The sequence below is a fragment of the Ips typographus genome, unplaced genomic scaffold (assembly GCF_016097725.1).
Source record: "Ips typographus isolate SLU unplaced genomic scaffold, UJ_Ityp_2.0 IpsContig34, whole genome shotgun sequence".
Lineage (NCBI taxonomy): Eukaryota > Metazoa > Arthropoda > Insecta > Coleoptera > Curculionidae > Ips > Ips typographus.
In genome coordinates this window covers 626069-644121 of record NW_028098573.1, presented here as the reverse complement: position 1 = coordinate 644121, position 18053 = coordinate 626069, and the positions used below count along the sequence as shown (strand labels likewise).

The 18053-nt window shown below is 35.1% G+C and overlaps 1 protein-coding gene and 2 long non-coding RNA genes across 3 annotated transcripts in view; 2 read left to right on the top strand and 1 right to left on the bottom strand.

The window, feature by feature from the left end:
- The window catches only part of LOC145739682 (uncharacterized), a 242805-nt gene that overhangs the window by 42083 nt on the left and 182669 nt on the right, over positions 1 to 18053 (top strand). The window lies entirely within an intron of this gene.
- On the bottom strand, positions 5615 to 16221 carry LOC145739686 (uncharacterized). The gene is made up of 3 exons (XR_014181168.1): positions 15941 to 16221; positions 15429 to 15854; positions 5615 to 6430 (listed from the first exon to the last, which is right to left on the bottom strand). It is a non-coding gene; the product is annotated as an uncharacterized LOC145739686 (long non-coding RNA).
- LOC145739684 (uncharacterized) lies at positions 16952 to 17913 on the top strand. Its single transcript, XR_014181165.1, has 3 exons — positions 16952 to 17335; positions 17428 to 17525; positions 17615 to 17913. It is a non-coding gene; the product is annotated as an uncharacterized LOC145739684 (long non-coding RNA).

Genomic DNA, 18053 nt, shown 5'->3' with positions numbered 1-18053 from the left:
AGACGTCAAGAATGTTCAGCAACGAGTCTCTATGGACAGACTTAAGCCAGCCTACGTTCCAGCATCCCACCATCTGTTGGAAGAACATTCTTACGCCAATCGTTTACAACTCCATGCCTTTCACCGTTCACAACCGCCGGGGTTGTTCACTGGGGGGGAGCCCTGTGCCGAATTGGCATTCGCCCCAGATCAGCGTCAGCTGATCGTATTGGCAACACCGCGGACCTCGTCGGTAGACGACAATAGACAGACCCCGGACATCGACGGGGGGGACTTGACAGTGACAGAGAGCGGCAAGAGAGAGTTTGCGATCCGCGATTACAACCCAATTCGTACGACCTAGATTTTAAGATGTTTTATGTAATATCACGTTTGTAGCTGTCTAATAAACAGTTAGTGTTGAATATTACATGAGTGGCTTATTCTCGACGCCTCCGCGGCATCCAAAGCCACATATTTTTATAATACAAATTGTGTTATATAGCCTTAGGGTGGGTCCTAGGAGCATCCTGCTGCAAAAAAACCTAATATTTTTGATTTTTTTTTCTAGGTCTGATGATATCGAACTTCTTCGCTTCATTTTCAAAGTCAAAAAATGGGGTTAATATGGAATATTTTTATAATACAAATTGTGTTATATAGCCTTAGGGTGGGTCCTAGGAGCATTTTGCTGCAAAAAAAACTTAATATTTTTGATTTTTTTTTCTAGGTCTGATGATATCGAACTTCTTCGCTTCATTTTCAAAGTCAAAAAATGGGGTTAATATGAAATATTTTTATAAGACAAATTGTGTTATATAGGCTTAGGACGGGTCCTAGGAGCATCCTGCTGCAAAAAAACCTAATATTTTTGATTTTTTTTTTCTAGGTCTGATGATATTGAACTTCTTAGCTTCATTTTCAAAGTCAAAAAATGGGGTTAATATGGAATATTTTTATAATACAAATTGTGTTATATAGCCTTAGGCTGGGTCCTAGGAGCATTCTGCTACAAAAAAACCTAATATTTTTGATTTTTTTTTTAGGTCTGATGATATCGAACTTCTGCGCTTCATTTTCAAAGTCAAAAAATGGGGTTAATATGGAATATTTTTATAATACAAATTGTGTTATATAGGCTTAGGACGGGTCCTAGGAGCATCCTGCTGCAAAAAAACCTAATATTTTTGATTTTTTTTTCTAGGTCTGATGATATCGAACTTCTTCGCTTCATTTTCAAAGTCAAAAAATGGGGCTAATATGAAATATTTTTATAATACAAATTCACCGGAAAATTTTGGAAAAAAAATTTTGTTAACTAAATCGGGGTTGCTCTACAACCCTACGTAATCTTCGAAAATCCGATCCGCAACCCTTTTTTTTTCCCCCCCTCCTCACAGGGGGGATCGAAAAGGGTTAAAATTTTAGCAGATGGGTCTGCGGGCGACCAGTCCTATAGCAAAGGAGTTAAAATTTGGATATCCCAAAGATGAGGATTTTTCCCCCCCTTTCAACCCCCTGGGGGGAAAAGGAAGTGGTGCCCCAAATGCTCCCCCCCAAACCCCTCCCACACCCCAAAGTACAAATTGATCGCATCAAGGTTTCTCAGGTCTCGGGCAATAAACTGTAGCCGCCTTACGCGCATGCGCAGAAAGTTGACCTTCGGGAGGGATGGTAGGTCAGTCATAGGGACCTCAAAGACCTTGAGAGGTCTTTTACCAAAGTTATATTGTGCCAGATACAAAAATTTTTGAAAAAGGAGGGAGGGGGGGGGATGACCCCCCTTTTCCCCCCCGGCCCCCCTCTGTGTGTCCCTCAAGTTTGGTGGTCCTAGCTCTAAACCCCTTTAAGTTATGGAGCCTCAAAGTGTTTGCCGCCCCCAGAAGGAAGGTTGCCGCCCCCCAATTTTGACGCCAATTTTTTTCTGGACACTATTCGGGCCCTTCTAACACCCCCCCAAGGGACAACGCGTGGAAATGATTTTAAAAAAGTTGCCACCCCTTGCCGCCCCCAACTGGGTGCCACCAACGGGTCTTCCCAAGATTCCCCCCCATGCCAAAGCCCATCCCGATCGGTCAAGGGGTTTCCGAGTTATGAGCTATAAACCGTTCGCGCATGCGCACAAAAAATTCTTATTTTCGTTCGAACACAGTGCCCAAGTGGACACCGGTGCCGGGCTCAACTCGCCACCAAGTCATGACTCTACCGAGATACAGGTATAAACATTTTTTGGGGGGGGGTGGGGGTAAAACTAAAGTCCTACATAAAAAGTTTTTGGGGACCTTAGTATGACCCCCAAATTTGGTTAGAATCCCCCCATAAACCTGGGCACACCAGCCTGTCTAATTAAGGAAGCAAGTAGCATTTTCGGTAGTTTCAAACTTTGAACCTCCATAACTCCCGAACGGGTTGAGTCTCCATCATGAAACTTGCAGGACATAATAAGATCCCCCTCCTGCATCGATTCCTGGCAACTGCGCAGAAGTGCAATGATGGGATGCGCAGAAAATTTATACATTCGCGAGGCCGAAATTCACGTTCCCTATTGACGGGGTGGAATCGTTATCATACAATGATAACGAATATTGGCGGCGTTCCCTGATAATACCATACATTGATTCACTCATTTCATCATTGAATATTCGATTCTCCCAAGAAAATACTCCGGCGTTTGCTTTAAGCAGGCTACATCCCTTGTATATGACAAAAACCAGCATTACAGACCTACACAAAAACGCAGAATCATTCCAAGAATTTTATAACCTGGATATCACCGGAGAACTGAACCTTTGGCATAATTTATGGGTGACGAAGGCTTTATCAGATGATCAATTAAGGGACATAGAAGTAGTTGATCTGTTCAACGAAGCCAACATTTTTCACCCTGCTGTCAGAAAGGCATTAATTATTTTAAGCACTATCCCATGCACCACAGCGACCGTAGAACGGTTCTTCAGTACGCTGCGAAGAGTTAAAACGTGGCTTAGAGGCACCATGGGTGAAGAAAGGCTTACGGGTTTATGTTTGATGAACGTACATCGTAATTATTTAAAAGACAACAGTGAGTTTATTGAAAAGACTGTCATAGACAAATTTTCGGCAAATCCGAGAAGATTACTGTTAAATTAATATATACATACATAATATATATATTATACATAATGTATAGTATAATTATGTATAATATTTTGTTTTGTGTCATCATCAAAATTAATGAATAAAAGTAAATTTTCATGATTTTTTGTTTCAATATACCCGACCGACGATCTTTTCGAAACAGGGGGCTGATTGTGTAACCATTTCGAACGTCGGTCGGTAAGATTTATACGTCATTTTGAAATTTGCTCCATATATTAAACTTAAAAAATGACGTATAATTCTTACCGACCGACGTTCAAAACGTTACACAATTACCCCCCAGGTATAAGCAGCCCCCTGCCTAAAGTGACCATACGTCCGTCATTGTGACGGACAGTCCGTCATTGAAGAAGTGGGTCCGTCATTAATATTTGCCCGTCAAAACGTCCGTATTTCAAGTATTTATGGATTTATACAAATTAATGATAAAATAGCTTGTTAAATGACCATTATATTATTGCACGGCGCTCACCCGCTATCAGGAACATTTATTTTATTCGATTTTACATTCGATTAATCATTCATTCTACTGCCCTGCATAATTTTACTTGAAATGTGGCGGCATCTAGCGGCAAGCTTTGAAAACTTGAATTTCTTCCATTAACTATTTGTAGTCATCTTCTCGTGATTAATTGCGCAGTTTAGCGTTCTCCCGGTAGGAAAAACAAATGGGGTTAGGTAGAATGTTTTGTTTTGCCTTTGCGCCGCCGCATGCACATGATCATTAAGTGGAAATATTAACCGCTTTTAGTTTCGTTTCTTTTTGAAGTTCAAAATTAATTTTTAGTAATATCTTTGTATCTGTAACTGTTTGACTCTGCCCTGGTAAGTTGAAATATTTTATTTGAACACATCTAAACTACAGGGGTGGGCATAAGTCACCTGGCAGCCTTGAAAACAGTTCATGCGTCAGACCCACCACTCTCGCTCGGATTACAGGTGCGCGTAGCAACGCGGCCGGGTGGGCATAAGTTAGTATGCTTGTCGACCTCAAGCAAGACAGATCAAACCGGTTTTTTGCGTTGTTAGATTGTAATTTTTGAGTAAAATGGCACAAAACGTTCGAGTCTTCATTATGAAAAGTACCTAATTATGAAAGCAGCCGATCCTTTTTTCGAGAGACAAATCTTGTGGAGTGATGAAGCACAATTCAAGGTTGATGGCAGGGTAAATAGGCATAACTGCGTTTATTGGGCCGATGCTCATCCTCATGAGATCCTCGAAAAGGAAGTGAATTCTCCTGGAGTTATGGTTTGGGCCGGAATGAATCATCGAGGGATAGTTGGCCCCTATTTCTTCGACGTGTCCGTTAATTCGGAAACTTACTTGGAGCTTTTACAAGAATTACGCGTCACCTTGGATGAGGACGACAGATTCGAAGGACGGAACATAATTTTGCAGCAGGATGGCGCCCCGCCGCATTTCAGCTTGGAGGTTCGCGCTTTCCTCAACGAGCACTTCCCAGGATGGATTGGTAGAGGTGGTTGCATTGGTTGGCCCCCAAGGTCTCCGGACCTCACAGCGATGGACTTTTCAATTTGGGGCCTAATGAAGAACCGGGTTTATACGCATCCGATAGCAAATGTCGAAGATCTCAAACATTGGATAACAGTCGAGTTCGATATCATCAATGACGACCTCGCGATGCTCGCCCGTATTGTTAATTCGATCGAAAAACGTTATTTGAAGTGTATCGAGATGAACGGTGACCATTTTCAACACCTATTATAAATATTTTTGTGTTATAATGAAATAAAACGAACGTTTCTTAAACTTGTGTTTTCGTTTTATAAAATTTCTTGAATTTTTGCAAATTTGCCAGGTGACTTATGCCCACCCCTGTATATAAATTATTACTAGTTTACTAGTGACAGTATAAGTACTTTAAGTACTTAATTTTCAAGACGTTTGGGCGTGGCACCTTAAAATTTTTCGCGCTTCTTTTCCTTTTGTCCGTCATTGAGCCTCAAAAGTTATGGTCACTTTACCCCTGCCCCCTCCTAGCTGAAATCCTGGGTACGCCCTTGTGTTGGCGACTAGGCCAGATATCTGTTTTGCAGTAAACTTGTGTAGTAGATTTCAATCAAAACCTTCACAACTACTTTGGCAAAAACTGAAAAGAATCTTGGGATATCTCCAAGGAACGGTAGAATATAAGTTATTTTATCCAAATGATGATAATAATCTGCTAGTTGGCTATGCAGATGCAGATTGGGCAGGTGATCTAGAAGGAAGAAAATCCACAACTGGATATCTATTCAAGATTTTTGGTTGTGTAGTATCTTGGACAACAAGAAAACAGTCAACTGTGGCGTTGTCATCTACTGAGGCAGAGTTTGTAGCATTGTGTGAAGCTGCAAAAGGAGTATAGTTGGTAAGTTTATTGGAGGATTTGAGTTTCCAAAAGACGGTTTTCACTATTTTTGAGGACAACCAATCTTGCATGCGACTGACAACCAAGTTTGAACATAAAAGGCATTAAAGACTTGATCACTGATAATGTACTTAATGTCATGTATGTAGACACAAATAATCAGGTTGCTGATGTATTAACAAAAAGTTTATCATGTAACTTGTTTTCTAAACATGAATGTATTCTGATTTGGTTTGTTTTAGCAAATAAGTTTTTTAAATTATTGTATTGAGGGGAAGTTTTGATCGTATGTCCAATACAATAATTGTATGTGAATTGGCAACAGTGTTGTAGCTGTCTTTTACAGTTATGACTTTTGGCGGCTCTCTCTTATTAGGTCTAGATTAGATTAGTTCAGTTGTTGTTAATTGCTTTTATTCACATGTTAATTGTACTATTATTTTTCACTGCACTTAACTAAATTAAACTTAGTTAATTCACTTTTTACTTAGTTTGGTTCCACACGCAACCTTTACAATAAAAGGTTGATTCTTCGATATAATTCGGAACTGGGCAGACACAAAAAGTTAATTTTGCTGTAGGATGTTAATCAGTTGGAAAATAAATTGTACGTTTGATAGATATTAATGACTGATTGCTGGTCGGGTTCAATTCCAATGTCAACTTCTGCACAGTTACTCAGTTCGCCATGCGTAGATTGACATTTAAAGGAATGACAATTCTTTTAATACATCCCCATTTAGTCGGACATTAAATAAAAATTATGCGGCCAAATATTGTGGATAGGAAAATGCTGCATATGGCATAACAGCAAATCGAAATAGTAAATAAAACTACACACAACCCGCGCCCCAATTTTTAGTTTATTAGTAAAATAAATAAGAATTCCAGCATTCCCCTGTACGACTTTTTATGCATCTCGCTTCACCGGGAGAATATCTGAAACAAAGAAAATAATATTACGACAAGAACATAAAAAACGTCAACGTGTTTTAACCGATTCCAGCTAAATACCTAACAAAAAATTCAAAAACTTTTTATTACATCTAGAGATTTCCGACAAAAACCGAAAAAGGCAAATTTTTATTTGTTTTTTACCACTTTATTAATAATTATTTTGGAATTTACTCCAGACGTAAAAAAATTTGAATTTTTTTTTACCAAATTATTAAGCAATAAAATGCGCAACGTTGTCTCCATTTAACTAAAGCTCTATCAACAATAGTTTCTGAAATAGCAATGCTAATGCATCGAATTTGTAACACCCTTTATACAGGGTGTCCCATAACTATATGACAATCTCTCGGGAGCATACAGAGGAGGTCAAAATAATACGATTTGTTCATATAAACATTTTTCCTAAAGTCTCTCCTAAGGGAGATATCGAGCCCCAAAGAACTGCCTTCCAATTAACGTTTTTGGCGGTAACTTCTGAACCACTTTGCATATTGTAATGATTTTTGGGTTTAATGTTTTACATCAAAACCATTTATCTCGTCTTAGCAGAAAGACAGGAACTAACTGGTACCTAAGACAAAATTTGCTTAAACTTTGATAGCTGTCATTATTTTCAGCTGCAAACGCCATTAATGAATACTAATAATATTAAAAATAATACATATATAAAATAATACTAATAAAATTGTACTCTTCTTTTATTTTGATAAAATAAACGGTTTTCGAGATAAATCGATTTTTCATTGAACTGCTTACACCACAATGTTATTAAAAATATTCGTTAAACTAGTTTTTTTAAGTAAATTAGTATTCAAAGTTTATGTGTAGAATAACGAAAGATACGGAAGAATACTCATTAATTGAATAAGCATTTAATTATTATTTTTTTTATTAATTTAATTTAATTGTTTAATTATTATTTTACATTACAAAGTAGTTCAGAAGTTACGGCCAAAAACGTTAATTGGAAGGCAGTTCTTTAGGGCTCGATATCTCCCTTAGGAGTGACTTTAGGAAAAATGTTTATATGAATAAATCATATTATTTTGTTTTTGTCATATAGTTATGAGACACCCTGTATAGGGTAAAAGTTTAAGAAATAAGTGTAGAATTTAAAATGTATTAAAAAATGTGGTTCTATTTAAAAATACCAATATTTATTTCTGCCACAAATTTATGCTCCACCCTGCATAGTCAAAACAAAAAGAAAACCTTTCTAATTTTTGTTTTAAAAAAAATTGCCCAGCCTAAATTAAAACTAATATTATCACATAGCTTATAAAAAACAAAGATTACAAAACGGTGCACGTTAGATGTAACAAGTCTTTCTGATCAATCGATCAATGAGTAAATTCAAAAATTCAATAATACTTTGTTTTATAATGTACAGGGTGTTACATTATAAAACAAAGAAAATTTGGACTGTCACAGTTTTACAAGATACTTTTTGTAGCTACCCAAACAGTTTACTCTCATTAAAATAATCAAATCAACCTTAATGTTAATTCCTGTCTATCTGAGATATTATTTATAGAAAAAGAATAGCTTGAATAATGAAATTATCTAAAAATTCAGAAAAATTTACTTATTTTAAAAACACTGCAACTACACAAAGGTGTTTGCTTTATAATCATAGTACTCATAAGATAGAAGATTTCTCATACAAGCGGTGTCTTGAGTTCATCATTTGTACTCACTGCAAACTACCTCATTATTACTATTACTTTAAACATGCTTTTAGATAACACTAAATATAATGACGTTCAAAAACACAATTTACCAAATTAAATAATGATGATTATTGGGTTAACATAAAACAATAATGAAAACTGCAATGCTTTTCGTTTTAATGTCAATTTCAGTAAAAATAGTTAACTAACATTAAAACTTGCTCTTTTATGCACTGTTCTAATGTAGTACTTCTTGGTGGGTAATTTAAGCCTTGTTTAAGTCAATTTGTTCATAAAAGTTATGCTTTCTCACCCACATGAAAAAGTAGTGAAGTATTCAGCATATACCATATACAGATCTGTAAGATAGGGCTAATTTGTTACTTGAATTATACTTAAAAAATGCCAGACAAGAAAAATGTGTAGTAATTATGCATCAGCAGGGTTAAATACATAGGGTAAGTATGAAATTGGCATTGTATTCTTACGGACCAGCAGAGGCTTGTCCTTCAAAAAATATACATTTACTTGATTTTAGAAATTATACAATTTTCAACTATTATTGAAATATTGTATTAAAATTAAAAATATAACTATTTTAGCTGCATGGGAATCTGTTTGACATAACAAAATAAAAACAAAAGCAAAGTGACAAATTCGAACTTTAGTTGACATAACAACAGATGGAAGTGATAAGCCGCGTGACGTCACACACAATATGCACTTAAAACTTTTTATATTATTTTTTACATTGAACAGTAGAAACTAGAAATCTACTATCTCTACTCTCTCTATCTTGACTTTCACAGAATGTACGCACTACTTTCCATCTGAGACCATATTTATAGAAAATGGTAAATTCAAATAATCAAAATATCAAAAAATTGAACTTTATTAAGTATTGGATTGTTAAAAAAAACATTGCAGCTGCACAAATACAGGGTATTACGAATTAGATGCATTAGCATTGCTATCTCAGAAAGTATAGTTGATAGAGCTTTAGTTAAATGGAGGCAAAGTTGCTCATTTTATTACTAAATAATTTGGTAAAAAAAAAAATAAAATTGTTTTTATTACATCCGGAGATATCCAACAAAAACAATTAATCAAATTTCTATTTTATTTTTTTACTACTTTATTATTGATTATTTTGGAAAATCAATTGCACCTTCTGGATGCATTAATTTATGCTATTTAAGAAAATAATGTTTGTATTTAGCTACAACGTTTAGTTTTTTAGATACCATCATCAACTTAATATTTTAAAATACGAACCGGGACTTTTGATTTCGTTTTTTTAGTAGCTACCAACCTCCCGAATATAATAATGTCAAAAAATTATACCTAGTGTACTTAAGTATTTGTTTTTTTTTTTCAAATAAGCATTTGAAATTCATATGTTATCATAATGAGTAAATAATTTAGTTTGATCTGATTAAGCTGTTTCATCAAAACTCAACCTCGAATTCAAACATTTGAGTATCTGAAAAATAAATAACCAAAAACTTTTTTTTTTAAATAAATGAAAAGTACCATAAGAAACTCTCTCTCTTTTTCGAAAGAGTAATGAACCTAATTATTAAATCATATAAAACTAAATTATCTACTCATTATGACAACATATCAATTTCAATCCCTTAATTTTTTAAAAAATCTTAAAATACTGTTGCGAAGCGAACTTTTGATTATTAGTTAGGATTTCTTTAGTTATTTGTTGTTACCCCTGTATGTTACGTTGCTTTGTTTACGTTCTACATTCTTTTGTCTGTGTTCTAGAAAATCCTGGCTCCGTTGCTTATACAGGGTGGACCATAAGTAATGGGACATAGAGCTACAGCATATTCCTGACATCAAAATAATACGATTTAGCGAAATTGTTCTATACCGAAAATTAATATTAAAAAAGATACAGGGTGTGAAAGTTGAAATTTTATTTTTGCTTTTTTATCATATCTTCACGGTCGTTTGATATAAATTACTGAAAGTTGGTATAAAGGGGTTTTGGCAGGCGTTAAATACGATGCTTTCATTTGTTTTGTAGTAGCTGATAGGGGGCGCTAGCTGCAACCATATCCGTTCCTTCAAGAGACTCTAACTTTTTTTTACGGAACTGAAACGACCATATGCTCTCAAAATACGATTCTAAGATGTTTTCTATGTAAAAAAGGTATACTTGTTGTAAGTCTTAAAAGTTGACTGTTTTCGAGTTATTTAATGTTTCATTATTGCATGCATTGTCGTATGTTACGATATGTGCTGTATACCCTTAAGTTACACACATAAAAGTTTCTGTATGTAAATTTGACCGTTTAAAAAATGTTTGTAGTAAATACAAAATCTAAAAAAATTATTTAGTAAAACTTTTAATAAATCACACAACAAAATGATAAATTAGATATTAAGTGGGTATACAATCATTTGCGTTGAGTCTACCTAAACTACAAACTGCTAGAAATTAAAAAACTAGAAATGAAACAGGTTTTTTTTGGCCAACAAATGTTCTATATGGCCACCATTGACACTAATACATTTTGAAATGCGTTTCATGAATGACTGCCTAATCTTGAAAAGGATTTCTTCATTTCTAACTTGGTCAGCAGCATTAAGAATTCTTTCCCATAACTGGTCGCGGTCATTGATGGTCTCATTATAAACAATTGTTTTCAAATAACCCCAAACACAAAAATCTAATGGATTAAGATCCGGGCTTCGAGCAGGCCATGGAATCGATCCGCTTCGTCCTATCCATCGGTGTGGAAAAATAGTATTTAGATAGTTTCTTACTTGTACGGAAAAATGTGCTGGAGCTCCATCTTGCATGAAATACATATTCTGTCGCAAATTCAACGGTACATGTTCTAAAAGACCACCGAGTTCATTTTGAAGAAAATTTAAGTAAGAGTTTCCATTAAGATTTGATGGTAATATGGGCCTACGACATAATTTCCAATTATTCCACACCAAACATTTATTTTGAACACGTGTTGGAAGTGCCGTTCGGTTATTAAATGTGGATTTTCCATATCCCAAGCATGCATGTTCCGAAAGTTGTGAAAATGTTCATTGGTGAAAAGAATGTTATTTAAAAATAGCGGATTTCTGTTTTGTTGGGTCCAGAAAAAGTGTGAAAACTCTAGTCTGCGGGGAAGATCGGCTGGTAACAAATTTTGCACAGGTGTAAAATGATATGGATGCAGACCTTCTTTACGAAATATTCGAAGTATTGATGATTTACTCACACCGCATTCTGCCTTCAATCGTCTTGTACTTAGTCTGGGATTTTCTGTTACACTAACCAAAATTTCTTCCTCTTGGTCTGTAGTTATAACTTTTGGACGTCCCAAACTATCTCGCTTAGGTCGAAACGATCCAGTTTCACCCAAGCGGTCATAAATACGCTTAAATATCTTGTGATTGGGTTGCCTTCTATGGGGATATATCTCAAAATACTTGCGACAAGCCGTTCGTCCATTAAAGTTTGTTTGCGCGTAGACACATATAGTAGTAGCATATCTCTCATTTCTTTATTAGAAAACAGCGTATGTCTTGGCATATTTTCACAAGAAAACTTATTTCAGCACATGAATTTGACAGATAAACATAACTTTAAAATAAAGCTAGTTGTTATGAACGCCCTTTTTGTTTTTGTATCAAAGCCTACTTAGAATTAAAAAAAAAATAGTAATCAAAATCTGCTGTACAGGGTGGGCAAATAAGCGAGGTAAGCGGCTGTACCTCCGAAACTAATGATCGTAGAGAGTTACGGTAAAAAAATTTATAGGATAAGTAGGCAAGGGAAAATGCTGGAAATTATTTTCAAGTTTCCAAGATGGCTACCAGAGGGCGTTTGCGCCATCTTGAATTACATAAAGTTACGTTTCTTGTGATTTTCCTCAATGAATGTAACAAAAAAGTATTTGCGTTTTAATGTTAACTTAAAGTCGAACATTTTTTGAAAAAAACATTTTTCTCTATCTTTCGAAATAAAGTGGTGGGGGGTATTTGAATGTTGTTTCAAATAAATGCCTGTAACTTCGAAACGTCTTTAATACATTTGGATAAATTTGGTATCATTGAAAAGAGCATTTCTTGGGCTTTTAGGTTTCTTCTGATAATGACAGTTGGGACCTAAACGGCCGCCGATAGAGGGCGTTATTTGATATTATAACCAAAATAATGGATTTTCTCAAAAAATTTAAATGCAATGATATGACTTTTTGTAGACTAGAAAATAGACAAATGACAAAAAAAGAAAAAAAAAAAAAAAAAAAGAAAAAAAAATATTAAGATGCGGTTTGCGCAGGCTTATTGGTTAGTCATTTGTCTATTTTCTAGTCTACAAAAAGTCATATCATTGCATTTAAATTTTTTGAGAAAATCCATTATTTTGGTTATAATATCAAATAACGCCCTCTATCGGCGGCCGTTTAGGTCACAACTGTCATTATCAGAAGAAACCTAAAAGCCCAAGAAATGCTCTTTTCAATGATACCAAATTTATCCAAATGTATTAAAGACGTTTCGAAGTTACAGGCATTTATTTAAAACAACATTCAAATACCCCCCACCACTTTAATTCGAAAGATAGAGAAAAATGTTTTTCTCAAAAAATGTTCGACTTTAAGTTAACATTAAAACGCAAATACTTTTTTGTTACATTCATTGGGGAAAATCACAAGAAACGTAACTTTATGTAATTCAAGATGGCGCAAACGCCCTCTGGTAGCCATCTTGGAAACTTGAAAATAATTTCCAGCATTTTCCCTTGCCTACTTATCCTATAAATTTTTTTACCGTAACTCTCTACGATCATTAGTTTCGGAGGTATAGCCGCTTACCTCGCTTATTTGCCCACCCTGTACATGTAAATGCATGCAATAATAAAAGATTAAATAACTCGAAAACGGTCGACTTTTAAGACTTACAACAAGTATACCTTTTTTACGTACAAAACATCTTAGAATCATATTTTGAAGTCATATGGCCGTTTCAGTTCCGTAAAAAAAAGTTTGAGCCTCTTGCAGGGACGGAGATGGTTACCGCTAGCGCCCCCTATCAGCTACTACAAAACAAATGAAAGCATCGTATTTTACGCCTGCCAAAACCCCTTTATACCAACTTTCAGTAATTTATATCAAAAGACCGTGAAGATATGACAAAAAAGCTAAAATAAAATTTCAACTTCCACACCCTGTATCTTTCTTAATATTAACTTTCGGTATAGGACAATTCAGCTAAATCGTATTATTTTGATGTCAGGAATATGCTGTAGCTCTATGTCCCATTACTTATGGTCCACCCTGTATAGAGAGAGATTTATGTTATAGCTTAATGAGTGTGAGAGAGAAAGTCAATTTCATGAATATTTGGGAACTTTCTAGAAACCATGGAAGCCTATATAAGCAGCTGAACCAGGCCTGGTTAGTCAGTTGTTGAGTTGATGGTTGTAGTGAAGTCGAAGCTGTCAGATTACGAGCTTAAGTGTCAGTGTCAGTTTATTGTTTGTAAACAATATACAGTGTTGTACAAGAAGTGTGTCATTAAGGAGTACGACGGTACAATACCAAATACATAATACGAGTAGGTACACTAGGTTTATTTTTTTGACAAGTGTGACCCATTATTAGTGTCAGAAGGTCTGTGGCTACTGAAAAATGAAATAAAAAGTTGAGGTCCGTATTTGAAAATTTGAAGTTGATGTTGGTATCTGAAAACGTTAGATCTGAGCTGAAAACTAAAACTATTTTCTTGAAGAGCATAAAAAAGTGCCTCCAGAAGGTGCCATTGATTAAAGTGGTAAAAAAATAAAATAGAAATTTGAGTTTTTGAGTTCTGAGATAGCAATGCTAATGCCTCGGCTAATGCATCGAATTTGTAACACCCTGTATGTTTGCTTTACCATTATGGTACTAGATAAGCAAATGTCGTATCAATAAGTAATTTCGTAGCCATCATTTGATCTGAAAAATTGACACTTATATGAATTGGATTATTACTGTTCCTTCAAACATGCATTTAGATAACACTACATACAGTGCTTTTGTAACATGCATACTGCATAAGTTCAATAAAATTAAAGACTCAAACTTTTCACCAAAAGCCTTGGATGTTTTTAATTTTATGCTTTATAACTGCTGCTTGTGTTATATGAATTGGAATTATACAGGGCCCAAAAACTGGGTATTTAAAATATTTTTGATCTTTTAAATGGCAACACTTCTTTATTATTGTATTTTGGATTCTAGAAACAAATGTATTGTTCCATGCAACTTGTACCACAATTGTCCTGGAAATATTGATAATTTGAAACCAATAATGTTCAAATAAATCAGAATAACATCCCCAAAAATTATTAATGACATTTAAAAAAAAAATGTAAAATGATAGTAAACCGTCTTGGTTATTGTTGTTGTAACAGTTCATTTTGAACAGCTGATTTAAATTTTTTTAGAAAAAAGTAAAGTGAAATTTGTGGTACCTATAATTTTGAAAAGTGTTTTTGACATTTGTTTAAAAACAATTGAATATCAGTATGGAGTATGTTGCATGAAATATGTGAAGAATTGTTCAAAGAATCCAAAACATCCTATAAAAATAAGGTTCCAAGTGTTTTTGCAAAAAGTAAAGCCCAATTTATAGAACAAAATTTAGTTTAAGTATTAGTATTCACTGTAAAAATTGAAGGTGATTATAAATGATAAGTTTATGGAGGTTATTACATGACATATAGACTGACAAGTGCCAGTACATAAATAGTAAATATTAAATAAAAAGTTGTAGCTTGTAGCTGCAATCCTTTTTCTTTAAGCCGGAACCCAAAACAAAAACGAAAAAGTTAATAAGGTCCTGTACCTAAAAACTATAATTTTTGTGATAATATTCATCTGTCAATGCCAGGTTAACCATACTGCAGGTCCGAAAAAGGCAAAAATATTTAATTTTAATATTAGCCATAAAAAATTTTGCTTTTTAAAGTGAATTCAGTTATTACTAATTCTAAATTTAAATAACTTATTCTATAATCTCCTTCCGTCATAACATTGGTTCTATTCTTAGTACTAATATAAATACTATTACTAAAATTAAATTTTGTTTTATAAACTAGGCTTAAGTCCTTTCCATTTCATCAAATTTATGCAGTACCTACTTTACAAAGACACTGCATAATACATATTAACTCAAAGTTGAGCAATGCAGTTTATTAAAATGTTAAAGAGTATAATATTGATTATTGTGTTAAACATAAAACAATAATGAAAACTGCATTGGGTTCATTTGAATGTTAATTTAAGTAAAATCAATATACTGACCTTAAAACTTGCTTTTTTATTCACTGTTCTAATGTAAGTAGTTGAACCCATTGCACACAATTTCACTCTTCAACTTGATTAATTTGTTGCAATCTTCTTAGTGGGTAATTTGTTCTTCGCTTAGGTCAATTTCTTCATAAAAGTTGTATTTTCTTATCCACATGGAAAATTAGTGAAGTATTCAGCATATACAGGATACAGATCTGTGAAATAGGACCAATTTGTTAGTTGAACCACCCTTAAAAAATTGTCAGACTAGAAAAATTTTTAGTAATGTATACAAGTGATGCATCAGCAGAATTTATTCAGGTTAGGTATGAAATTGCCATTGTAATCTACTGGTGTGAAGGCAGCAAGCCGAATTCCAGCAAGCCGGAGCCGAGGATGTCCGATCGGTCAGTGGCGTCGGACTTATTTTTTTCTTCACTTAAAATGTGTTAAATAAACATTGTGAGCAGTTACTTCGTTCTTTCACTATCCACAGGACATTTTAGAACAACATATTTGCATACCTTTATTTCCAGCATTCTCCTTTTATATCTATAATTCCACATATATCTATTTAACGCTTAACATCTGCACAATCAACAACAAAACCAACAAACAGGCTTCTTACCTACCCTGTATGGTGTATATCAGGTTTTGCAGCGTTGCCACATCTACGATCTACATATAAGCGCGTTCAATAATACTATTCCTAATAATAATAATAATAATAAAAAACCCCCTTTGGTACGTTTATAGGGTTCATAATGAAGTATCTTTAGAGGGTAGTGAGAACTCCTTACACCCCGTCAGAGGGCGGCAAATTTGAATTCACTACTCTAGCAAGCCAGCGCATACGATATTCAGATTCAAATTAATCCAAAACTAATCATAGTATCACAATCCCCTTTGGTACATTTATAGGGCTCATAATGAAGTATCTTTAGAGGGTAGTGAGAACTCCTTACACCCCGTCAGAGGGCGGCAAATTTGAATTCACTACTCTAGCAAGCCAGCGCATACGATATTCAGATTCAAATTAATCCAAAACTAATCATAGTATCACAACCCCCTTTGGTACATTTATAGGGCTCATAATGAAGTATCTTTAGAGGGTAGTGAGAACTCCTTACACCCCGTCAGAGGGCGGCAAATTTGAATTCACTACTCTAGCAAGCCAGCGCATACGATATTCAGATTCAAATTAATCCAAAACTAATCATAGTATCACAACCCCCTTTGGTACATTTATAGGGTTCATAATGAAGTATCTTTACAGGGTAGTGAGAACTCCTTACACCCCGTCAGAGGGGGGCAAATTTGAATTCACTACTCTAGCAAGCCAGCGCATACGATATTCAGATTCAAATTAATCCAAAACTAATCATAGTATCACAACCCCCTTTGGTACATTTATAGAGCTCATAATGAAGTATCTTTAGAGGGTAGTGAGAACTCCTTACACCCCGTCAGAGGGCGGCAATTTGGAATTCCCTAGTCTAGCAAGCCAGCGCATATGACATTCAGATTCAAATTAATCCAAAACTAATCATAGTATCACAACCCCCTTTGGTACATTTATAGGGTTCATAATGAAGTATCTTTACAGGGTAGTGAGAACTCCTTACACCCCGTCAGAGGGCGGCAAATTTGAATTCACTACTCTAGCAAGCCAGCGCATACGATATTCAGATTTAAAAAATTCGCGGAAAGCACGGATTAATTTGCCGACAAAAAAGTCGGCACGCTTTGTGTAACGGTCAAAAATGTTCGTTCTTCGTCTTTCTTATAATTTTTGTCTTTTGTCTTTGTTTATTTTAAAGTTTCGGCCATTCCAATTTTGTCCGGCGTCAGTTATTTTGCTGGATAGTGCATTCATTTCTATTTGGTTTGGTGGAGTGAGAGGTGGTTGCTGGAAAAATGTAAGTAATTAAATACTGGTCTAGCATCACTAGACTACATTGTTGGTTGTTTAAATTACCCGCTTTTCAATTACATTACCAAATTGTTTCAGGAGCGAAAATAATACTGGGAATGGGGGTGAAGGGATGATGCCAGAATTTAGTCTGGCATCCATCCCTGAGGAGGATGAGGACATTTTGTTGTCCGATGGTATGTAGAATTAACATTTACAACAAATTTATCGCACCACCAAAACTTAAATAAATCGGAAAAATTTGTATTTTTTTTTTTTTTTGCAGGATCGATGGTGGAGGAAGTGGAGGAACAACCACGCCCGCAGCGGCCCGAGCCTGGTCAACAGGCCAGCGTGCACAGCACTTACAGGTGCAGGGGGGCACTTGCAGGTGCTAGTGGCCCTGCAGGTGCAGGCCGGAGCCGTGGGCGTGGAGGTGGGCGAGGAGGCCGTGGAGGTGGGCGAGGCCGTGGAGGTGGCCTTCGACTTACCAATAGTAAGCTTTCAGCAATAAAGCATATATTTTTTAAATAATAATTATTTTCTTCTTTTTGCAGACCAATTAATTATAGCCCTGCTGAGGAACATGTTAAGATAAGATTGTTAGATTGTAAGAATAAAATTGTTTGAAAATACCATGTTTGCTTTATTTACTGCCAACTCGTTACAGCCACCAGAACAGCAACAATTTTGAAACTTATTTTTTCTAGGAATAATATACTATA